Raw genomic sequence first — 23,412 nt, 5'->3', positions numbered from 1 at the left:
AATTTTTACAGAATCTGAATATCCCTTCACTTTCATCTGATTTTAAAGCCAAACTCAATGCGCCTATATCATCAGAAGAAATATCTTTTGCAATTTCTGCACTGTCCTCAGGGAAATCTCCTGGACCTGATGGGTTCCCTGTAGAATTTTATAAATCATTCTCTTCACTTCTTTCTCCTCAGTTACTTTCAGTATTATCTGACTCGTTTAATTATGGTAAATTGCCACCCTCTTTCAATGAGGCATCTATTATTCTTCTATTAAAAAAGGGCAAAGACCCAGCAGAGTGTTCCTCGTATAGGCCGATTTCTTTGCTCCATGTTGATGTAAAGATCTTAGCTAAAGTTTTGGCTCATAGATTAGAAACCGTTATTCCCTCCATTATCTCTGATGACCAAACAGGTTTTATTAAAAACCATCTCCCTTTTTTTAACATTCGGCGTTTATTTAATATCTTATACTCACCTCCAACTGGGATTCCTGAATGTGTTATTTCCCTCGATGCGGAGAAAGCATTTGTTCGTATAGAGTGGAACTACCTTTTTGCAGTCTTAGAAAAATTTGACCTCGGTCAAAGTTTCATCTCTTGGATCAAATTGCTGTACCTGTGTCCTACTGCTTCTGTTTTAACTAATTTTCAGAAATCCCAAGTATTTAATCTCAAACGTGGCACCCGTCAGGGATGCCCCTTAAGTCCCTTTCTCTTTGATTTGGCTATAGAACCTTTGGCGATAGCATTTCGAAACTGTCCTGAATTGACCGGGATTTGGAGAGGGGGTGTTGAGCATTTTAGACCAAGGAGATGGTGGTGGACTTTAGGAGATCTAGGCCTCATATGGAGCCAGTGATCATTGATGGAGAATGTGTGGAGCAGGTTAAGACCTACAAGTATCTGGGAGTACAGTTAGACGAGAAGCTAGACTGGACTGCCAACACAGATGCCTTGTGCAGGAAGGCACAGAGTCGACTGTACTTCCTAAGAAGGTTGGCGTCATTCAATGTCTGTAGTGAGATGCTGAAGATGTTCTATAGGTCAGTTGTGGAGAGCGCCCTCTTCTTTGTGGTGGCGTGTTGGGGAGGAAGCATTAAGAAGAGGGACGCCTCACGTCTTAATAAGCTGGTAAGGAAGGCGGGCTCTGTCGTGGGCAAAGTACTGGAGAGTTTAACATCGGTAGCTGAGCGAAGGGCGCTGAGTAGGCTACGGTCAATTATGGGAAACTCTGAACATCCTCTACATAGCACCATCCAGAGACAGAGAAGCAGTTTCAGCGACAGGTTACTATCGATGCAATGCTCCTCAGACAGGATGAAGAGGTCAATACTCCCCAATGCCATTAGGCTTTACAATTCAACCGCCAGGACTTAAGAACTTTTTAAAAGCTATTATTAATGCTTTTTGAGATAGTGATTTAGATGCATATCATATTTTTTACTGAGTTAGGTATTGTATGTAATTAGTTTTGCTACAACAAGTGTATGGGACATTGGAAAAAAAGTTGAATTTCCCCATGGGGATGAATAAAGTATCTATCTATCTATCTATCTATCTTATGCTGATGACTTATTACTCTTTCTCTCAAATCCGTCTACATCCTTACCTCTAATGTTTTCACTTCTTGACCAGTTTAGCCAGATCTCTGGCTATAAACTTAATTTACATAAGAGTGAACTTTTCCCAATTAATAAAGAAGCACAAGAACTAACATTTCGTGATCTCCCTTTTAAAGTAGTCCATAATCAATTTACATCTTGGAATTACAGTCACAAGGAAGTTTAAAGATCTCTTTCGTGAAAACTTTGCCAATCTTTCATATACTATAAAACAGAGTCTGGTACAATGGTCACCTCTATCTATGTCTTTGGTAGGTCGTATTAATGTTGTTAAAATGTATGTTCTCCCCAAATTTTTATACTTATTTCAATCTTTTTATTCCTAAATCTTTTTTTGATTCCTTAGACTCTATTATTTTGTCATATCTGTGGAAGAATAAGCACTCTAGAATTAATAAAATCCATCTCCAAAAATCTAAAAAAGAGGGTGGCATGGCTTTACCTAACTTTCGTTTATATTACTGGGCAGCTAATATACGTTGTGCTACCTTTTGGTCTTTCTTCCATGGCCAACCTGAGTGCCCTAATTGGGTGGCAATGGAGTTGAGCTCCACTAAAGAATTATCTATATCTGCACTTCTTGGCTCTGCACTCCCTAGTAGTCTGTCCAGATCAATAGCTAATCCTCTTGTTAGACACACTTTGCGTATATGGGCTCAGTTTAGGAAATGCTATGGTTTCCATGGGTTTTCCGTTTCCAGCCCTGTCACACATAATCACCTTTTTTTACCTACTACGTACGATTCAGCATTCCATGTTTGGTATAGGAAGGGCATTAGACATTTTGAAGATCTTTTTATTGATAATCGCTTCGCTTCTTTTCAGCAGCTCTCTGTTAAGTTCAATCTGCCCAACGCTCATTTTTTTAGATATCTCCAAATCAGACACTTTATTGCTCCTTTAATTCCTAACTTTCCTGAAATGCCTGCGAAAAATGCTATGGACCTATTTCTTTCCATTAATCCACTAGGTAAAGGTTTAATATCAATTATTCGAGATAAATTAGCAGCCTTACGACAGGCCCCTGTGGATAAAATTCAAATGGCCTGGGAGCAGGATTTAAATACCTCCTTATCTGATGAGAGCTGGGACTCAATTCTCAAATCGGTTAACTCAACCTCTCTTTGTGCTCGCCATTGCCTTTTACAGTTTAAGATTTTTCATAGAGCCCATATGTCTAAATCTAAACTATCTCGATTCTACCCTAACATTAGTCCGCTCTGTGATAAATGCAAGAGGGGCGTGGCCTCTCTCATCCATATGTACTGGTTCTGTCCTAGCTTGGAGAAATTTTGGAAAGATGTCTTCACTACGTTATCGTGTATTCTGAATCAGCACCTAGAACCAAACCCCTTAATTGCTTTGTTCGGTTTTTGGGGCGAGACAGATTTACGTCTGGGTCCGACCAAATGCCGAATGTTATCCTTTGCCTCTCTCCTGGCTAGACGCTTGATCCTCCTTAGATGGAGAGATGTTGCCCCGCCCACTCATGCGCAATGGCTTAACGACATTATGGCCTGCTTGGACCTCGAAAAAATTCATTACTCAGTTCTTAATTCGGATCTAAAGTTCCATAAGGTCTGGGGACCTTTTATCGAGTACTTTCATAACCTTCCTCTTGACTAGGGTTTTTTTTTCGGTCCCTTGCTTTCAGCTCCCTTTTTTTTCTGGTAGTAGGCATTATTATCCTCTGTTGCTAAGTGCATTCACAGTCTGGGAGTTTGATTGTCCTGATTTATATTCTCTATATTGTGTTGTGGTTGGTCTGGAGTTGTTGTTGTTTTTTCTTGTGTTGTGGGGCTTGGGGAGGATACTAAGTTTACTTGTCTTCAATTTAGGTGCTTTTTTGTCAAATTCTCTTCCTTTGTAGCATATTGTCATTGTATGCTTAATTTTGCACTGTATTAATGTTCCTCATTGGGATTTGGGGTTTTTAATTTGTAAAATGTATAGAAAAACTAATAAAAAAAATAATTTAAAAAAAAATACTCCTCGTTTCTAGCATCGTTGTTGTGAACTACCTTTGGATTCTCTCCAGTGCCAGCACATACTTTCTTAGATAAGGGGCCCAAAAATGCTCACAATAGATTGAGAGTTACATTGATGTTAAAGTTGCAATCTCTGGGACTTGGAGAAATAAGGGCAGTTAGTTGAGCTGGATCCTGGGGACTGCCTGTATCCAGTTGAAATTTATTTAGTAATTATAAATTAATATTGTTTTTAAAAAGAACAATAGAATCATAATCATGTTTATTGTCACAGAGATAAATCATGAAATTTATTGTTTAGGTCTATCAGTATAATGCAGGCATAACAACTTACACTAAGTTACAAAAACATTAAATACACATGTAGCGCGTAAGTGGAATAGTGATATAGTGTTCAGGGATGGACTATTCAGAAATCTGATGATAGAGGGAAAGAAACTGACCCTAATAGTTGAGTGACACACACACAAATCACTGGAGGAACTCAGCAGGCCAAGTAGCTTCTATGGAAAAAAGTACAGTCGACGTTTCGGGCCAAGACCCTTCGGCAGGACTAGAGAAAAAAAGCTGAGGAGTAGATTTAAAAGGTGGGAGGAGGGGAGTAAAAGGGTGAAGGTGCACCACAGGGAGGCAATGGGCAGGCAAGGAGATGAGGTGAGAGAGTGAAAAGGAGATGGGAAATGGAGAAGGCAGGAAGGTGGGGCGGGGGGGGGGGTGGGGGGGTCATTACCGGAAGTTTGAGAAATCGACATTCATGCCATTAGGATGGAGTCTACCCAAACGGAATATAAGGAATTGTTCCTCCAACCTGAGTGTGGCCTCATCACAGCAGTGGAGGAGGCCATGGATGGACATAGCAGAATGGGAATGAGAAGTGGATGGCCACTGGGAGATCCTGCTTGTTCTGGCGGACAGAGTGTAGATGCTCAGTTAAGCAGTATCCCAATTTACATCGTCTCTACCGATGTATAGGAGGTCACACCGGGGACACTGAACATTAAATGACCCCAACAAACTCATAGGTGAAGTGTTGCCTCACTTGAAAGGACTGTTTAGGGAACTGAATAGTAGTAAGGGAGGAGGTGTAGAGGCAGGTGTAGCACTTGTTTCGCTTGCAAGGTTAAGCGCCAGGAGGGAGATCAGTGGGGAGGGATGAATGATCAAGGGAGTTATGTAGGGAGCCTTTCCTGCGGAAGGCAGAAAACGAGAAGGGCAGAAGTGCTTGGTGGTGGGATCCCCTTGGAGGTGGCAGAAATTTCAGAGAATAATGTGCTGGACACCGAGGCTGATGGGGTGGTAGGTGAGGACAAGAGGAACCCTTTCCCTGGTAGAGTGGCAGGAGTATGGGATAAGAGCAGACGTGTGTGAAATGGAAGAGATCCAGTTGTGGGCAACATTGATGGTGGAGGAAGGGAAGTCTCTTTCTTTGTAAAAGGAAGACATCTCCTTCGTTCTAGAATGAAAAGCCTCATCCTGAGAGTAGATGCAGCAGAAATGAAGGAGTTGAGAGAAGGGTTTGACGTTTATACAAGTAACAGGGTGGGAAGAGGTATAGTCCAGGTAGCTGTGAGAGTCCATGGGTTTGTAATAGACATTGGTGGATAAGTTGTCTTGGGAGTTAGAGGCAGTGAGATCAAGAAAGGGGAGGGAGATATCAGAAATGGACCAGGTAAATATGAGGGCAGGCATTAGCTGGAGGCAAAATGGATGAAGACGACGAGTTCAGCATGGGTGTAGGAAACAGCACCAATGCAGTCCTCAAAGTAGCATAGGAAAAATGTGAGACAGTCACCAGTGTAGGCTTGGATCATAGACTTTTCAACGAAACTGACAAACAGGCAGGCATAGCTGGGACCCATGTGAGTGCCCATGGCTACCTTTTGTTTGAAGGAAGTGGGAGGAACAAAGGAGAAATTATTGAGATTGAGGACAAGTTCCGCTAAGCGGAGGAGAGTGGTGGTGGAGGGGAACTGGATAGGTCTGGTGTCCAGAAAGAAATGGAGAGCTTTGATGCCTTCCTGGTGTGGGATGGAGGTGTATAGGGACTGGACATCCATAGGGAATATAAGATGACGGGGGCCAAGAGCGTATGAGGTGTCATGGATGTAGGTAGGAAGGGATTGAACTAGGGGAGTGGGGGAATAAAACAAGGTATCAAGGTGACAAGGAGTCAAGGTATGCCGATATGAGCTCAGTGGGGCAGGAACAAGCTGAAACAATGGGTCCACCTGGACAAGCAGGTCTGTGGATCTTGGGTAGGAGGTAGAAATGGGAGGTGTGGAATGCAGGAACTATGACGTTGGTGGCAGTGGATGGGAGATCCCCAGAGTCAGTAAATTTGGTGATGGCGTGGGAGACAATGGCATGGAGTTCCTTAGTTTGAGGGGTAAGTAAGAGAAGGTGTCTGAAAGTTGGCGCTGGGCCTCGGCAAGGTAGAGGTCAGTACGCCAGATTACTATTGAACCTCCCATGTCTGTGGGTTTGATGGTGAGGTTAGGATTAGTGTGAAGGGAAAGGAGAGCAGAGCATTCTACTAGTTGAGTGTGTGTCTTCAAGCTCCTATACCTCCTCCCTGGGGGTAGAAGAGGGCATGTCTTGAGGGGGGGGTGAGGGTATTTCTTAATCAGAATCAGGTTTATTATTGTCTGAATTCTCACTATCATTGTTGTGTACACTTGGCCATTATCTGGCTTTCATCTGCACTTGAGACACCAGTGATGACAGATGCTGGAGTGCAGAAATTTAAAAATACAAGCTTTTGGAGGAACTCTGCAAGTTAGGAAGCATCTGTGGCCAATTGTTCATTTCCCTATGCAGATGCTGTCTGGACTGCTGAATTCCTGGCATACATTGCTTTGCCGAACTGCACAGCGTGAACTAGGTTTGAGATAAAGAATACCTATTAGTTTTGGCATTTACACTGTTGAGTGACTGTTGTTCCCACTGCTTTGACCAGTTGTGGTACACATTGCTTGGTTGTGTTACATTGACCATCTGTGGTACACATTGTTTGGTTCTGATTGGAAGCAGCATCTCCAAAACCATCACACTGAGCATGGGGGCCCCCCCAGGGCTGTGTGCTCAGTCCACTGCTGTTCACTCTGCTGACCCATGACTGTGCTGCAACACACAGTTCGAACCACATCATCAAGTTCGCCGATGACACGACCGTGTTGGGTCTCATCAGCAAGAACGATGAGTCAGCATACAGAGAGGAGGTGCAGTGGCTAATGGACTAGTGCAGAGCCAACAACCTGTCTCTGAATGTGAACAAAGGAAAAGAGATGGTTGTTGACTTCAGGAGGGCATGGAGCGACCACTCTCCACTGAACATTGATGGCTCCTCAGTAGAGATCGTTAAGAGTACCAGATTTCTTGGTATTCACCTGGCGGAGAATCTCACCTGGTCCCTCAACACCAGCTCCATAGCAAAGAAAACCCAGCAGCGTCTCTACTTTCTGCGAAGGCTGAGGAAAGTCCATCTCCTACCCCCCATCCTCATCACATTCTACAGAGGTTGTATGGAGAGCATCCTGAGCAACTGCATTACTACCTGGTTCGGAAATTGCACCATCTCGGATCGCAAGACCCTGCAGCGGATAGTGAGGTCAGCTGAGAAGATCATTGTGGTCTCTCTTCCAGCCATTACAGACATTTACACCATACGCTGCATCCGCAAAGCAAACAGCATTATGAAGGACCCCACGCACCCCTCATACAAACTCTTCTCCCTCCTGCCATCTGGGAAAAGGCACCGAAGCATGCTGGCTCTCACGACCAGAATATGTAACAGTTTCTTCCCCCAAGCCAACGGACTCCTCAATACCCAGAGCCTGGACCGACACCAACATACTGCCCTCTACTGTGCCTATTGTCTTGTTTATTATTTGTTGTAATGCCTGCACTGTTTTGTGCACTTTATGCAGTCCTGGGTAGGTCTGTAGTCTAGTGTAGTTTTTTTTGTCTTGTTTTACGTAGTTCAGTGTAGTTTTTGTTTCATGTAACACCATGGTCCTGAAAAACTTTGTCTCGTTTTTACTGTGTACCGTACCAGCAGTTATGGTCGAAGTGACAATAAAAAGTGATCTGACTTGACTTGACATTCTGGTACACACTGCTTGGCTGTGTTACATTGGCCAGTTGTGGTACACATTGCAAGCTTTTTTTTAGGTTTTCATTCCTTTTACTCCCTTCTCACTACAAAACTTGCGAAGAAATTGGCAGATTGACGATTATAGCGAGCTACACCCATCCCCCACACCCTTCCTCCTGAAAACTACTGGATGGCGGTGGGGGTGGGGAAAGGGGAGGGGAAGTCAATGGACAATCAGTTCTCAGCTTCACAACATCAGTCAATCAGAAGGCTAACTGGTCAGCCAGTTGGAAGAAGAGCTTCCTGGGCAGCCAGTCAATGGGAACTGGAGCTCTCTTGGCCTATGATTAATTGGGCAGGGAGAGCTGGTAAGGGAATAAGCCAATAAGAAGGGGAGCTCTGTCTGTAGTCAGCCAATGGAATGAGGATCTCCTTCTGGGAAGGCAGCCAATCAGAGCCCGGGCAAAGCACAGTGAGGGCATGACTCGGTCAGACTGGGGCACTCAGTAGAGCCAGCCAATGGGGATGGGAGGGCAGCTGCGTAGCTCAGCATCTGATCCAACTCCCAGGGAGTGTTGGCCAGTAGGCCAGGAGCTGCCCCAGTGTGCCAGCCAATTAAGTGGCTCGTCCTCCTGGAGGGAAACTGTTTATCTGATCGTAAAGAGGATTGAGGTCTGGGCCTAGTGTACCAGGTCAAGGGTCTGGTTCAGGAGTCCGGACTTTTGTTTACTGAAGGGGGTTACACAGGGTCAATTTGGGAGCCACTTAGGATCAGGGGTCGGGAGCCACTGAGGGATTGGGGCAATGTGCTTGATGGGGTGTCACAAGGACAGGAGTCAGGATTAAGGGTCTGGGGAAGGGAGGTCAAGTGGTGTCTGAGGTCAGTGGTTGATAGTTGGAGTCAGGGATCACTCAGGGATATCGATGACTAGGTCATCATCACCGTCGATGGGCTCATCTTCACTGACCTCACCAGTGGTGCTAAACATCTGATGGGGGACAGTGTTGAGGATGGTGGCAGGAGGCAGCTTGGATGGGAGGGCAGGGAGAGGGTTCTGGGGGACCTGAGAATGGGAGGCTCACAGAACCCGGGGGGGAAGCAACGTAGCGAGGCTGGAAGCTTGCACATCTTGCCTTTGAGAGGCTTGCCTCTCTTCTCATGTTTGCCCCGGTTGCTATGAGTACAGGGAAGGGGGCTGGTGGGGGTTGCAGGGGGTCCCTGGGGATCTGCATACGCAGAGAGGTACTCACTGGGGAACTGGGTGAAGTTTGGGGAGCCCACCGTGCCAAGGTAAGGGGATTATGTTGGGGTGGTACTCCATGATGATAGGTACCCTAGGCTGAGCTACAGCGACAGAGAAGTGGGTGATGTTGATAATGAACCCCTGAGCAGTGGGCTCTGCTGTATTACGTTGACCATTTGTGGTACAGACTGCTTGGCAGTGTTACATTACATTTACCAATTAGCTCATTCTGTTGCAAGTTGGATTGGCTGAGCTTAATGGACTCAACACAGACTGAGTTAGGTTATACTTTTCACTGATCAGTCTGGTGGCCCTTCTTTAACTTGGTCTGGTGTACATTGGTCTATTGTGCAGTGAAGAGCTCAGGTGAGTATATAATACATTGAATTAGAATCAATCAGGTTACTGTCAGAAACATATGTCATGAAATCTGTTGTTTTGCAGCAAAAGAACTTTGCAATACATAACACTTTAAATTACAATAGGAAATTAAATAAGTAGTGTAAATAAAGAGTAAAAATAGTGAGCTAGTGTTCTTGGGTTCACTGATTCAGAAATCCATTGGCAAAGGGGAAGAATCTGTTCCTAAAACAGTGAGTGTGTGTCATTAGGCTCCAGTACCTCCTCTCTGATGTTAGTAACGAGAAGAGGGCATGAACTGGTTGATGGGGATCCTTAATGTTGAATACCACCTTTCTGATACATCACATTTTGAAGATGTACTCAGTGATGGGGAGGCTGTTGCCCATACTTGAACTGTCTGAGTTTACAACTTCCAGCAGCTTTTTCTGATTTTGTGCAGTGGCCCCTCCATACCAGACAGAGATGCAACCAGTTAAAATGGTCTCTGTGGTAAATTTGTAGAAACTTGCTAGTTTGCTATAATTATGAGATATAGGAGCAGAATTAGGCCATTTGGCCCATTGAGTCTGCTCTGCTATTTCTTTATGACCAACCCAATTTTCCTTTCAGCCCCATTCTCTCATGGTTTTATTCTCCTGTCTTCTCCCCATATCCCTTCATGCCCTGACCAATCAAGAATCTGTCAACCTCTCCCTTAAATATTCATAAAGACTGAGGCTCCCCAGCTGCTGGTGGCAAAGAACTCTACGGATTCAGCACTCTAAACACCTTCTGACCCTATGTCACTTCTTTCTAATAATTTAGACCATAAGACCATAAGCTATAGGAGCAGAATTAGGCCATTCAGTCCATCACATCTGCTCTGCCATTCCATCAGGGCTGATCCTGAATCTCACGCAACCCCATACACCTGCCTTCTCACCATATCCTTTGATCCCAGCACCGATCAGGAAACTATTAACTTCCATTTTAAATATACCCACGGACTTAGCCTTCTGCACAGTCTGTGGCAGAGCATTCCACAGATTCGCTATTCTCTGGGTAACAAAAATCCCTCTTACTTTTGTTCTAAAAGGTCACCCCTCAATTTTGAGGTTGTGCCCTCCGGTTCTGCATACTCGCACTATAGTAAAAACATCCACTCAACATCCACCTTATCTAGTCCTTTCAACGTTCAATAAAATCCACCACCCCCCCCCCCCCCCCCCACATTCTTCTAAATTCTAGCAAGTACAAGCCCAAAGCTGCCAGACACTCCTCATATGTTAACCCTTCATTCCAGGAATCACACTGTAAACCTCCTCTGGACTCTCTCCAATGATAACACATCCTTTCTGAGATATGGGGCACAAAAATGTTGACAATACTCCAAGATCAGCCTGACTAGTGTTGTATAAACCTCAGCATTATATCCTCGCTTTTATATTCTAGTCCCCTAAAAATAAATTCCAACTTTGTATTTGCATTTTAGCACCGACTCAGTCTATAAATTAAACTTATGGGAGTCTTGCATGAGGGCTCCAAAGTCTATTTGCACCTCTGATGTTTGATGTTTCTCTCCATTTAGATAATAATCTGCATTTTTGTTTCACAAGGCAAAGGGAGAGAAACAGAGAGGGAGAATGAGGCAGAGAAAGAGAGTAAGAACATGACAGAGTGGAATTAGGAGAATAAGAGAGAGAGGAGAGAGAGTGAGAGGGAGAATAAGGCAGACAGGGAGAGAGGGAATGAGAGAAAGGAAGACCAAGGCAGAGAAAGTGAATGAGGCAGAGAGGTAGATAGTTGTTGGAGAGAGAGAGAAAAAAAGGGAGTGACAGTGAGAATGAGGCAGAGGGAGAGAGAGAATGCAAAGAAAGAGGACAAGGCAGATGGAGAGACAGTGAAAACGAGGCAGAGAAAGAGAAACTGAGGGCGAGGGAAACAGACAGAGCAAGGCAGAGAGAGACAGAGCAAATGAGGCAGGAGAGAAGAGGAAACCAGATAGAGAGAGAAAAATGGAGAATGAGGCAGAAAGAGTAAGAGAGAGAGGAAGAGAGGTAGATGAGGGAGAGAAAGGGCATGAGGGAGATTGAGGCAGAGAGATAGAGGCAGAAAGAGGGAGCAAGATAAAAACTGAGGCTGAGAGAGAGAGGGACCAAGGCAGAGGTAAAGAGGGACAGAGACAGAGACCGAGGCAGAGAGAGATAAAAAGACTGAGGCAAAGAGAGAGAGAACGAGGCAGAGAGGGGAACAAGAGATGGAGAGAGAGAGAGAGAGAGAGAGTGAAAATGAGGCACAGAGAGAGAGAAAAACTGAGGGAGAGGCAGAGAGAGAGAACGAGGTAGAAAGAGTAAGAGATAGGGAGACTGAGGCAGAGAGAGAGAGAGAAAACAAGGCAGAGAATGAGTGACTGAGACGTAGGGAGAGCAAGGCAGACAAATGAGGGAGAGAGAGAGAAAGGGAGTAAGGAAGATAATGAGGCAGAGATAGAGACACTGAGTGAGAGACAGAGAAAAACAGAACATCAGAGAGAGTGAGAAACTAAGGGAAAGATAGAGAACGAGGCAGAGGGGGGAGAGACAAGGCAGAGAGAGAAAATAAGGCAGAGATAGAGACAGGCATAGCAAAAGAGAGAGAGAATGAGGCAGAGAGAGATGACGGGAGAAAGAGTGAAAGGGAGTGAGAGGGAAAATGAGACAGAGAGAGAGAAAGGGAGAATGAGAGAGACAGAAAGAGTGAGGCAGAGAGAGAGGAGGCAGAGAGAAAAAGAGTGGCAGAAGCAGAGATAGAGAACGAGGTAGAGAGAGAACAAGACAGATAAAGGCAAAGAGACCAAGCGAGAGAGAGATCGAGGCAGAGAGAGAGTGAGAGTGAAAGAGAGAAAGTCTGAGGCAGAGTGAGTGCGAGAGGGAGAGAGGGAGAGATCGAGGCAGAGAGAGAGACTGAGAAAATGAGGCCGAGAGATTGATAGAGTGGAAGAATGACTGAGTCAGAGAGAGAAAGCAAAAGATCGAGGCAGAGAGAGAGAAAGAGAGAAAACAAGAGAGTGAGAAGGAGAAACTGAAAATGAATGAGGCAGAAAGAACATGGTAGAGAGGGAGAAAGGGAGATAAAACATGAGAGAAAGAATGAGGCAGACAGAGAGTAAGAGCAAGCAAGGCAGAGAGAGTGAGAGAACAATGAACAGAGAAGGAAAGTGAGCAAAAATGCAGGGAGAGAGATCGAGGCAGATGGAGAGAGAGTGAAAATGAGACAGAGTGGGATTGAAAATGAGTGAGAGAGGGAGTGAGAGGCAAAGAGACTGAAGCAGAGTGAGAGAGAGAGAGAACAAGGCAGATGGAGAGAGAGTGAAAACAAACTAGAGATACTGAGCCAAAGAGAGAGCAACTGAGGGAGCGATCAAGAGAGGAAAAAGGGAGAGAAAGAACTAGACAGATGGAGAGCTAGAGTGAAAATGAGTAAGAGAGAACAAGACAGAGGGAGAGAAACTGAGGGAGAGTTATAGAGAGAGTACGAGGCAGGGAGGAAGAGAGCAAGAGAATGGGGCAGAGAGAGAGTGAAGCAGAAAGATAGAGGGGGGGGGTAAAGACAGAAATGGAGAGAGAGGGAGAATAAGACAGGATGAGGCAGAGAGAGGGGGAGAACAAGGTGAAAAGAGAAAGAGAGAGAGAACGAGGCAGTGAGAAAGAGAAAAACAAGGCAGAAAGGGAGAGAAATAGGCATTTAGAGAGAGGGAGTAAAATGAGGCAGAGAGATAAAAACTGAGAAGGGGAGTTAGAGAAAGTTGAAATGAGGCTTAGTACAAAGAGAAACCAAGGGAGGGAGATTGAGAGAACAAAATGGGGGAGGGAGAGAGAGAACAAGGCAGAGACAGAGTGACAGAGGCAGAGAGAACAAAGGAGAGAGACAGGGACAGGGAGAATGAGCCAGTTTTACATCCTATCTCTGTCCTGCTGTAAACTCTGACAGCCCTCCACATCATCCACAATCCCTCCAACCTTTGTGTCATCAGTAAATTTACTAACCCATCTCTCCACTTCTTCACTCAGGTCATTTATAAAAATCACAAAGAGTAGGGGTCCCAGAACAGATCCCTGAGGCACACCACTAGTGACTGACCTCCATGCAGAATATGACCCGTCTACAACCACACTTTGCCTTCTGTGGGCAAGCCAGTTCTGGATCCACAAAACAATGTCCCCTTGGATCCCATGCCTCCTTACTTTTTCAATAAGCTCTGCATGGGGTACCTTATCAAATGCCTTGCTGAAATCCATATACACTATATCTACTGCTCTACCTTCATCAATAGTCACATCCTCAAAAAATTCAATCAGGCTCGTAAGGCACGACCTGCCTTTGACAAAGCATGCTGACTATTCCTTATCATATTATGCCTCTCCAACTGTTCATAAATCCTGCCTATCAGGATCTTCTTCATCAACCTACCAACCGCTGAAGTAAGATTCACTGGTCTGTAATTACCTGTGCTAGCTCTACTCCCTTTCTTGTATAAGGGAATAACATCCGCAATACTCCAGTCCTCCGGAACTTCTCTCGCCCCACTGATGATGCAAAGATCATCTCCAGAGGCTCAGCAATCTCCTCCCTCACCTCCCACAGTAGCCTGGGGTACATCTTATCTGGTCCCAGTGACTTATCCAACTTGATGCTTTCCAAAAGCTCCAGCACATCCTCTTCCTTGATATCCACATGCTCATGCTTTCCAGTCCACTGTAAGTCATCCCTACAATTGCCAAGATCCTTTTCTGTAGTGAATACTGAAGCAAAGTATTCAGTAAGTACCTCTGCTATCTCCTCCAGTTCCATACTCTTTTCCACTCTCACACTTGAATGGTCCCATTCTCTGACATCTTATCCTCCTGCTCTTCACATACTTGTAGAATGCCTTGGGGTTTTCCTTAATCCTGCCTGCCAAGACCTTCTCATGGCCCCTACTCTCCTAATTTCTTTCTTAAGATCCTTCCTGCTAGCCTTATAATCTCCTAGATCTTTATCATTACTTAGCTTTTTGAACCTTTCGTAAGCTCTGTACTTCTTGACTAGATTTACAACAGCCTTTGTACACCATGGTTCCTGTAGAACCATAGAAACATAAAACACTACAGCACAGAAAACAGGCCATTTAGCCCTTCTAGTCTGTGCCAAAACTTTATTCCGCTAGTCCCATTGACCTGCACCCAGTCCAAAATCCTCCAGACCTCTTCCATCCATGTATCTATCCAATTTATTCTTAAAACTTAAGAGTGAGCTCGCATTTACCATGTCAGATTGCAACCTGTTCCACACTCCCACCACTCTCTGAGTGAAGAAGCTCCCCCTAATGTTCCCCCTAAACCTTTCCCCTTTCACCCTAAAGCCATGTCCTCTTGTATTTATCTCTCCTAATCCAAGTGGAAAGAGCTTACTCACATTTACTCTGACTATACCCCTCATAATTTTGTAAACCTCTATCAAACTGTCAGGAACGGGGGCCAGATGGACCCAAACGCAGGACGCAGACACTGAAGTACTAGGGGAAGGACAGGATGGGGATGCCATGGCATGCAAGGGTTAATGCAGGCGGGGCTGAGTCCAAGAGTTCAGACGAGGCAGGCAGGCCAGAGGATCCCACAGTTCAGACGAGGCAGGCAGATTCCTCATGGTGGGCCGCAGGGATCCCGGGCAGGACGCCTCCCAGGCGGGAACACAGAAGCCTGGGCCAGTCACGGACACCTGGGCAGGTGCAGGGCACAATCCATGGGTAACGAGGGGAGGAAAGGGTAGGAGTCCCTAGGGCGGGCCACATGGATCCTGGGCAGGGCCACCTCCCAGGCGGAAAACACAGAGGCCTGGGCCAGTCACGGACACCTGGGCAGGTGCAGGGCACAATCCATGGGTAACGAGGGGAGGAAAGGGTAGGAGTCCCTAGGGCGGGCCACATGGATCCCGGGCAGGGCCACCTCCCAGGCGGAAAACACAGAGGCCTGGGCCAGTCGCGGACACCTGGGCAGGTGCAGGGCACAACCCTTAGGGAGCAATAGGTGGAAGGGGCAGAACCCCCGCTGGGCAGCAGCAGTCCAGCCAGACCTGCCCGACGGAGGCAACGGGTAGGAGGGGGCAGAACCCCCACCGGGCAGCGGCAGTCCGGCTGGACCCGCCCAACGGAGGCAATGGGTAGGAAGCTGGGTCCAGGGTGAGCAGCAAAAACTACAGTGATCCACCGGGTACATTGGTAAACTGGGAAAGGCAACCGACAGCGTGGCAGCGCAAGCAAGGAGAATAAGGCAGAACAGCAGGACTAGTGCACAGGAGAGAAGCAGGGGAACAAGACCAACCGGATAGAGCATATACAGAACAGTCCAGCAACCAGGCAGAGCAGGATTCCGAGCAGGGCAGCAACCAGTGTAGGACAGGATTCCAAGCAGGGCAAAACAAAACAACCATCCGCCCGGTCTCCATCCCATGGCCCCTTATAAACACCTGCAGCTGAATTGGCCACAGGTGTGCCTCCTTGATCCAGGCTGATCTTAACAGGCTCAAAGGGGCCGGGAGGGACAGCTGCAAGACCCGGAGTCCGGAGCACTCGGACTGGATCAAGACCCGGAATGCAGATTTCCCCCGGACCAGACCCTGACACAAATCCCCCCTCATTCTTCCACGTTCCAAGGAATAAAGTCCTAACCTGTTCAATCTTTCCCTGTAACTCAACTCCTGAAGACCCGGCAACATCCTAGTAAATCTTCTCTGCACTCTTTCAATCTTACTGATATCCTTCCTATTGTTAGGTGAGAAGAACTGCACACAATACTCCAAATTTAGTCTCACCATTGTCTTATACAACCTCACCATAACATCCCAACTCCTATACTCAATACTTTGATTTTTGAATTGCCAAGATGCCAAAAGCCTTCTTTACAACCCTGTCTACCTGTGACGCCACTTTCAGGGAATTATGTACCTGAACTCCCAGATCCCTTTGTTCCTCCGCACTCCTCAGTGCCCTACCATTTACTGTGTATGTCCTACCTTAATTTGTCCTTCCAAAATGCAACACCTCTCACTTGTCTGTATTAAATTCCATCTGCCATTTTCTGGCCCATTTTTTCAGTTGGTCCCTATCCCTCTGCAAGCTTTGAAAGCCTTCCTCGCTGACCACAACGCCTCCAGTCTTGGTGTCATTATCAAACTTGCTGATCCAATTTATCATTATCATCTAGATCATTGATATAGACAACAAACAACAATGGTCCCAGCACAGATCCCTGAGGCACACCACTAGTCACAGGCCTCCAGTCTGAGAAGCAATCATCTACTACCACTCTCTGTCTTCTCCCACACAGCCAATTTCAAATCCAGTTTACAACCTCTCCATGGATACCTAGTGTCTGAACCTTCTGAACTAACCTCCCATGTGGGACCTTGTCAAAGATAGATAGATAGATAGATACTTTATTCATCCCCATGGGGAAATTCAACATTTTTTCCAATGTCCCATACACTTGTTGTAGCAAAAACTCATTACATACAATACTTAACTCAGTAATAATATGATATGCATCTAAATCACTAACTCAAAAAGCATTAATAATAGCTTTAAAAAAAAAGTTCTTAAGTCCTGGCAGTTGAATTGTAAAGCCTAATGGCATTGGGGAGTATTGACCTCTTCATCCTGTCTGAGGAGCATTGTATCGACAGTAACCTGTCGCTGAAACTGCTTCTCTGTCTCTGGATGGTGCTATGTAGAGGATGTTCAGGGTTTTCCATAATTGACCGTAGCCTACTCAGCGCCCTTCGCTCAGCTACCGATGTTAAACTCTTCAGTACTTTGCCCACGACAGAGCCCGCCTTCCTTATCAGCTTATTAAGACGTGAGGCGTCCTTCTTCTTAATGCTTCCTCCCCAACACGCCACCACAAAGAAGAGGGCGCTCTCAACAACTGACCTATAGAACATCTTCAGCATCTCACTGCAGACATTGAATGACGCCAACCTTCTAAGGAAGTACAGTCGACTCTGTGCCTTCCTGCACAAGGCATCTGTGTTGGCAGTCCAGTCTAGCTTCTCGTCCAACTGTACTCCCAGATACTTGTAGGTCTTAACCTGCTCCACACATTCTCCATTAATGATCACTGGCTCCATATGAGGCCTAGATCTCCTAAAGTCCACCACCATCTCCTTGGTCTTGGTGACATTGAGACGCAGGTAGTTTGAGTTGCACCATATCACAAAGTCCTGTATCAGTTTCCTATACTCCTCCTCCTGTCCATTCCTGACACACCCCACTATGGCCGTGTCATCAGCGAACTTCTGCACATGGCAGGACTCCGAGTTATATTGGAAGTCAGATGTGTAAGGCCTTACTAAAGTCCATGTAGACAATATCCACAGCCTTTCCTTCATTTACTTTCTTGATAACCTCCTCGAAAAATTCTACAAGATTCGTTAAACACGATCTACCACGCACAAAGCCATGCTGACTATCCTTAATCAGCCCTTGGCTGTTCAAATACTTGTATATCTGATCTCTCAGAACACCTTCCAATAATTTACCTACTACTGATGTCAGCCTCACTGGCCTATAATTACCTGGTTTATTTTTGGAGGCTTTTTTAAACAACGGAACAACATGAGCTACCCTCCAATCCTCTGGCACTGCACCTGTGGCTAAGGACAATTTAAATATTTCTGCCAGAGCCCCTTCAATTTCTACACTAGTCTCCCTCAAGGTCCGAGGTAATATCATGTCAGGCCCGGGGGATTTATCTACCTTTATTCACTGTAAGGCAGCAAGCACCTCCTCCTCTTTAATCTCTATGTGTTCCATGACAATACTGCTTGTTTCCCTTCCTTCCATATATGCTGGCCAGTTTTCTGAGTAAATACTGTATCAAAAAAAAACTGTTTAAGATCTCCTCCATCTCATGAGGCTCCACACATAGACGACCACTCTGATCTTCTAGAGGACCAATTTTGTCCCTTACTATCCTTTTACTTTTAATATACTTGTAGAAACCCTTTGAGTTTACCTTCACACGTTATCTGCCAAAGCAACCTCATGTCTTCTTTTCACCTTCCTAATTTCCTTCTTTAGTATTTTCTTACATTTTCTATACTCTTCAAGTACCTCATTTGTTCTTTGTTGCCTACACCTGCTATACACCTCTCTCTTTTTCTTAACCAGACCGCCAATATCCCTTGAAAACCAAGGTTCCCTATGCCTGTTAACTTTGCCTTTAATCCTGGCAGGAACATGCAAAGTCTGCACACTCAAAATTTCGCCTTTGAAGGCCTTCCACTTACTGAACACATCCTTGCCAGAAAACAATTTATCCCAATCCACTCTTCCTAGATCCTTTTTCATTTCCACAAAATTGACCCTTCTCCAATTTAGAATCTCAACTCGCGGACCAGACCTATCCTTATCTATAATTAACTTGAAACTATTGACATTATGGTCACTGGACCCAAAATGTTGGCCTACACATACTTCTGTCACCTGACCTGTCTGGTTCCCTAATAGGAGATCAAGTGTTGCATCCTCTCTTGTAGGTACCTCTATATATTGATTTAGAAAACTTTCCTGAACACATTTGACAAACTCCAAGCCATCTAGCCCTTTCATAGTGTGGGAGTCCCAGTCAATATGAGGAAAGTTAAAATCCCCTACTATTACAACTTTCTCTTTCTTACATCGGTCTGTTACCTCTCTACATATTTGCTCCTCCAATTCTCTCTGACTATTGGGTGGTCTATAATACAACCCTATTAGTGTGGTCACACCGTTCCCATTCCTCAGCTCCACCCATACGGCCTCTGTAGACAAGCACTCCGGCCTGTCCTGTCTAAGCACAGCTGTGATATTTCCCCCTTTCATCCCTCCCCCTCTATCACGTCTGAAACAATAGAACCCCAAAACATTAAGCTGCCAGTCCTGCCCCTCCTGCAACCAAGTACCCTACCATCCTTTCTCTGTCTCATTGGAATGTACCTATGCTGAACCCCACGCAAATGTCCCCTGAACATTTGCCACGTTTCTTCAGTACGTTTCCCTGAGAAAATCTGTTTCCAATTTATGCTTCCAAGTTCCTGCCTGATAGCCTCATATTTCCCCTTACTCCAATTAAACATTTTCCTAACTTGTCTGTTTCTATCTCTCTCCAATGCTATGGTAAAGGAGATATAATTATGATCACTAAATTCTCTCCCTCTGAGAGATCTGACACCTGACAGGTTCATTTCCCAGTACCAGATCAAGTACAGCCTCTCCTCTTGTAGGTTATCTACATATTGTGTCAAGAAATCTTCCTGAATACACCTAATAAACTCCACCCCATCTAAACCCCTTGCTCTAGGGAGATGCCGAACGATATTTGGGAAATTAAAATCTCCCACCACTGCAACCCTGTTGTTATTACACCTTTCTGGAATCTGTCTCCCTATCTGCTCCTCAATATCCCTGTTACTATTGGGTGGTCTACAAAAAACACCCAGTGGAGTTATTGACCCCTTCCTTTTCCTAACTTCCACCCAAAAATGCGAATGAGTCTGAGGGAAAGTGAGACCAAAGCAGAGACAGAGAGAGTGAAAGAGAAGGTTGCAGAGAGAGAGAAATAAACTGAGGGGGAGAGAGAATAACCATATAACAATTACAGCACGGAAACAGGTCATCACGATATACTGCTACGTGTGGAACATCCTGCAGCAAGGAGTCCATTGTCCTTTGGAAAATAGCAGGGCTAGATGCCACTCCAAACACCAGGCGATTGTATTTGAATAATCCCTTGTGTGTATTGATTGTGACATACTCCTTTTAATCCTTGTCGAACAGCAGCTGTTGGTAGGTGTGGCTCATGTCCCGCTTTGTGAACAGTTTACCCCCTGACAGGGTGGCAAACAGGTCTTCCACCCATGGCAATGGGTACTCCTCCAGTTTAGAGACGTGATTCACCGTAAGCTTGTAGTCCCCACATATCCTCATCATTTTACCTTCCTTCAAAATTGGAACAATGGGAGCCACTCACCTTGAAAACTGGATGGGCTCAATGATGCCCAGCCCCAGTAAATGTTCCAGCTCCTCCTCGACTTTGCCTTTCATAGCATAGGGCACTGACCTGGGCTTAAAAAAATGTGGTGTGGCCTCAGGGTCGACATGGATTTTCACGGTCACGTCCTCCAGTGTGCCCCGCTCGTCCTTGAAAACATCACTGTACCGCTGCTGTCCTCCTTCATGTGTGCATACTTAATTTCATGCCAGTTGAGTTGGATTTTGCGAAGCCAATCGCGGCCCAAAAGACTGGGCCCACTGACCTTAGCTATCACCAGCCTGGCTTCAGCCTTCTGACCCCCGGCTGAAATATTCACATATAACACCCCTAAATGAGGTCTGGGCTGCCCCATATAGGTCCTGAGTTTGAGCTTTGATGGTCTGAGGGGAGTCAGGTTGGACCCTCATTTCCTCCTGTAGGTCTCCTCACTAATGACCGATGCAGTAGCCCCTGAATCAACCTCAAACTTAATGTCCTTTCCCCTGACAGTGACTGTGGCATAAAATGGTTCAGGTGGTTCCTCATCCGTTTCCACCCCAAACATGTTGTAGGCACATGCTGCCTCCTCGTCTGCTTCTTCTAGATGGTGTGTGGCTGCCTGAGCCTGTTAAGCTTTCCCCTGCCCAGGCTTAACCATACCCTTTATGCTCCTGCACTTTTTAACTAAATGTCCCTTCTTGCTACAAGCGTGGCAGACAGTATCTTTGAATTTGCAAACATTTGCATAGTGCGTCCCTCCACATGGAAAACAGTCCACCCGCTTTGCCTGTTTACCAGTCTCCCTCCTGACTTGGTGCACTGCCGCAGACTGCAACCCACCCCATGTCCTCTCTGGATATCCTTAGCATTATTAGCAGCCATCTCCATGCCTTGGGCAATCTCTAAGACTTTCTTGAAAGTCAACGGTGGGGTTTCCCCCAACAAGTGGTGTTGTATGGCGTCATTATTAATGCCGCAAACTAATCTATCACAGAGCATGTAATCCAATACGGCTCCGAAATCACAATGTCCCAACAGCTGCTGAAGCTCAGCCACAAAATTAGCCACAGACTGACCTGGCTTCCTGAAATGACTGTGAAACTTACACTGTTGGACTATCACTGAAGATTTTGGATTGTGGTGGTTCCCCACGAGCTCGACCAGTTCATCATATGGAATTTCTGCTGGTTTCCGCGGTGTGGCTAAGTTCCTTATCAGCTTTGAAGTCTTTGTCCCACACACACTCAGGAGAATAGAGTGCTTCTTAGCCTCCTCAGTAATGCCATTAGCACAGAAAAAGTGTCCCAACCTTTCCTCATACTTCAGCCAGTCCTCGGTCCGCTCCTCGAACACACTGACTCACTGAATGTCCAGAACATAGCTATCCGAACGCGAGGCTCCTCATCCGCTCCCAGCTCCTGTTTGAAATTGCTGGACACGTCCACAAAACCAGTTCACCTCATCGCCAAAAATATGTGGTAACTTCTACTTTACAAAAGGACCACTCGACAATTTTATGGCCAAAAGAATATCTTTATCAGGGACGGCAAATGATATTTACAATACAGAGGCTTCCAGGTACCTCATGCAGCATGGGTGGAGGAACTATGTACAAAGTACATCGGAAGTAAAACCCCCCAACCCCGGATCCTGCCTCTTGCTACCAACAGCTTCCAGATTAGTATTAACTTACTTTTAATAATACTCACATTACAACAATAACAAGGTAGAGAGAGAGGGAGAGTGAGGGAAAGAGACAGAGGCAGACACAGACAGACAGAATGAGGCAGAGAGAGAGAAAGAACCTGAGGGGAAGAGAGAGAACAGAGTAGATAGTGAGAGAGAATGAGGGAGAGAGAGACCAATGCAGAGAGAAAAAGTGAGAGAGTAGGAGGCTGAGAGAAAGAGAAACCGAGGCAGAGAGACAGAGAGAAAGTAGTCCAAAGCAGAGAGAGAGAGAGACCGAGGTAGAGACAGAGAGAGAGAGAGATAGATAGATGGAGTGGGGCAGAGAGGGAGAGAAAGAAAGACCGAGGCAGAGAGAGAGAGTGAACAATGTATAGAGAGGGAAATCGAGGGAGAGAGAGAGTGAAAGAAAGAGTGAGGCAGATAAATAGAGACTGAGGCAGAGACAGACAAGAGAGGGAGTGAGGCAGAGAGGGAGAAAATGAGGTAGAGGGAGAGGGAAACCAAAGGGGAGAGAATAAGAGAAAGGGTGTGTTGGTGCATGGCCAAGTGGTTAAGGCTTTGGGCTAGCGATCTGAAGGTTGTTAGTTCGAGCCTCAGCCAAGGAGCAAGGCACTTAACCACATACTGATCCTGCACATTTAAAGCCCAATGGTGACAGTTGGTGCAGTATGGACAAGACAAGAGAAAGAGACTGAGACAGAGAAATAGAGAGAGAAAGAAACAGAGAGAGAGAGAGAAAATGCTGTGGATAGAGAGAGAATGTCAGAGAGCAAGAGAGAGACTGATGCAGAAAGAGAGAGAGAGGTAGTGAGGCAGAGAAAGAATGAGTAGAGAGGGAGTGGAACCGAGGTAGAGAGAGAGATAGAAACTGATGGAGAGATAGAGAGAGTGAGGGAATGGGGTAGAGAGAGAGATGCAGAGAGAGAGAGTGGGGGAATGAGGCTGAGAGACAGACCAAGGCAGAGAGAAAGAGAGGGAGCAGAGAGGGAGAGAAAGAAAGAGACTGAGGCAAAGAAACAGCAGAGAGAATGAAACTGAGGAAGAGAAAGAAACAATGTAGAAAGAGAGAGAATGAGGCAGAGAGAGGGAGAGAGAAATGGACACTGAGAGAGACAGAGTGAGAGACAGAGTAGGAGGCTGAGAAAGGGAGAATGAAGCAGAATGAGCAAGGCAGAGAGGGAAACCAAGGAAGAGAGAGTGTGAGAAAGAGACTGAGAGAGAGAGAGAGAGAATGGGGCAGATGGAAAGCTAGAGTGAAAATGAGTAAGAGAGTACAAGGCAGAGAGAGAAAAACGGGGAGAGAGAGAATGAGGCAAAGAGAGAGTGAGGCAGGGAGACAGTGAGATAGACAGGGAAAAAAGACTAGGCAGAGACAGAGAGAGAGAAAGAGGCAGAGAGAGATAGAACCTGAGGGAGAG

At 45.8% G+C, this 23,412-nt stretch overlaps 1 protein-coding gene across 2 annotated transcripts in view; it reads left to right on the top strand.

Annotated features, from left to right (window-relative positions):
• slc15a2 (solute carrier family 15 member 2) overlaps nt 1-23,412 on the top strand; it is a 359,727-nt gene that overhangs the window by 120,448 nt on the left and 215,867 nt on the right. The window lies entirely within an intron of this gene.

The sequence above is a fragment of the Hemitrygon akajei genome, chromosome 5, assembly GCF_048418815.1.
Source record: "Hemitrygon akajei chromosome 5, sHemAka1.3, whole genome shotgun sequence".
NCBI classification, from domain to species: Eukaryota; Metazoa; Chordata; class Chondrichthyes; order Myliobatiformes; family Dasyatidae; genus Hemitrygon; species Hemitrygon akajei.
The sequence above is the reverse complement of the archived record's forward strand: the minus strand, read 5'-3'. Positions and strand labels throughout refer to the sequence as shown.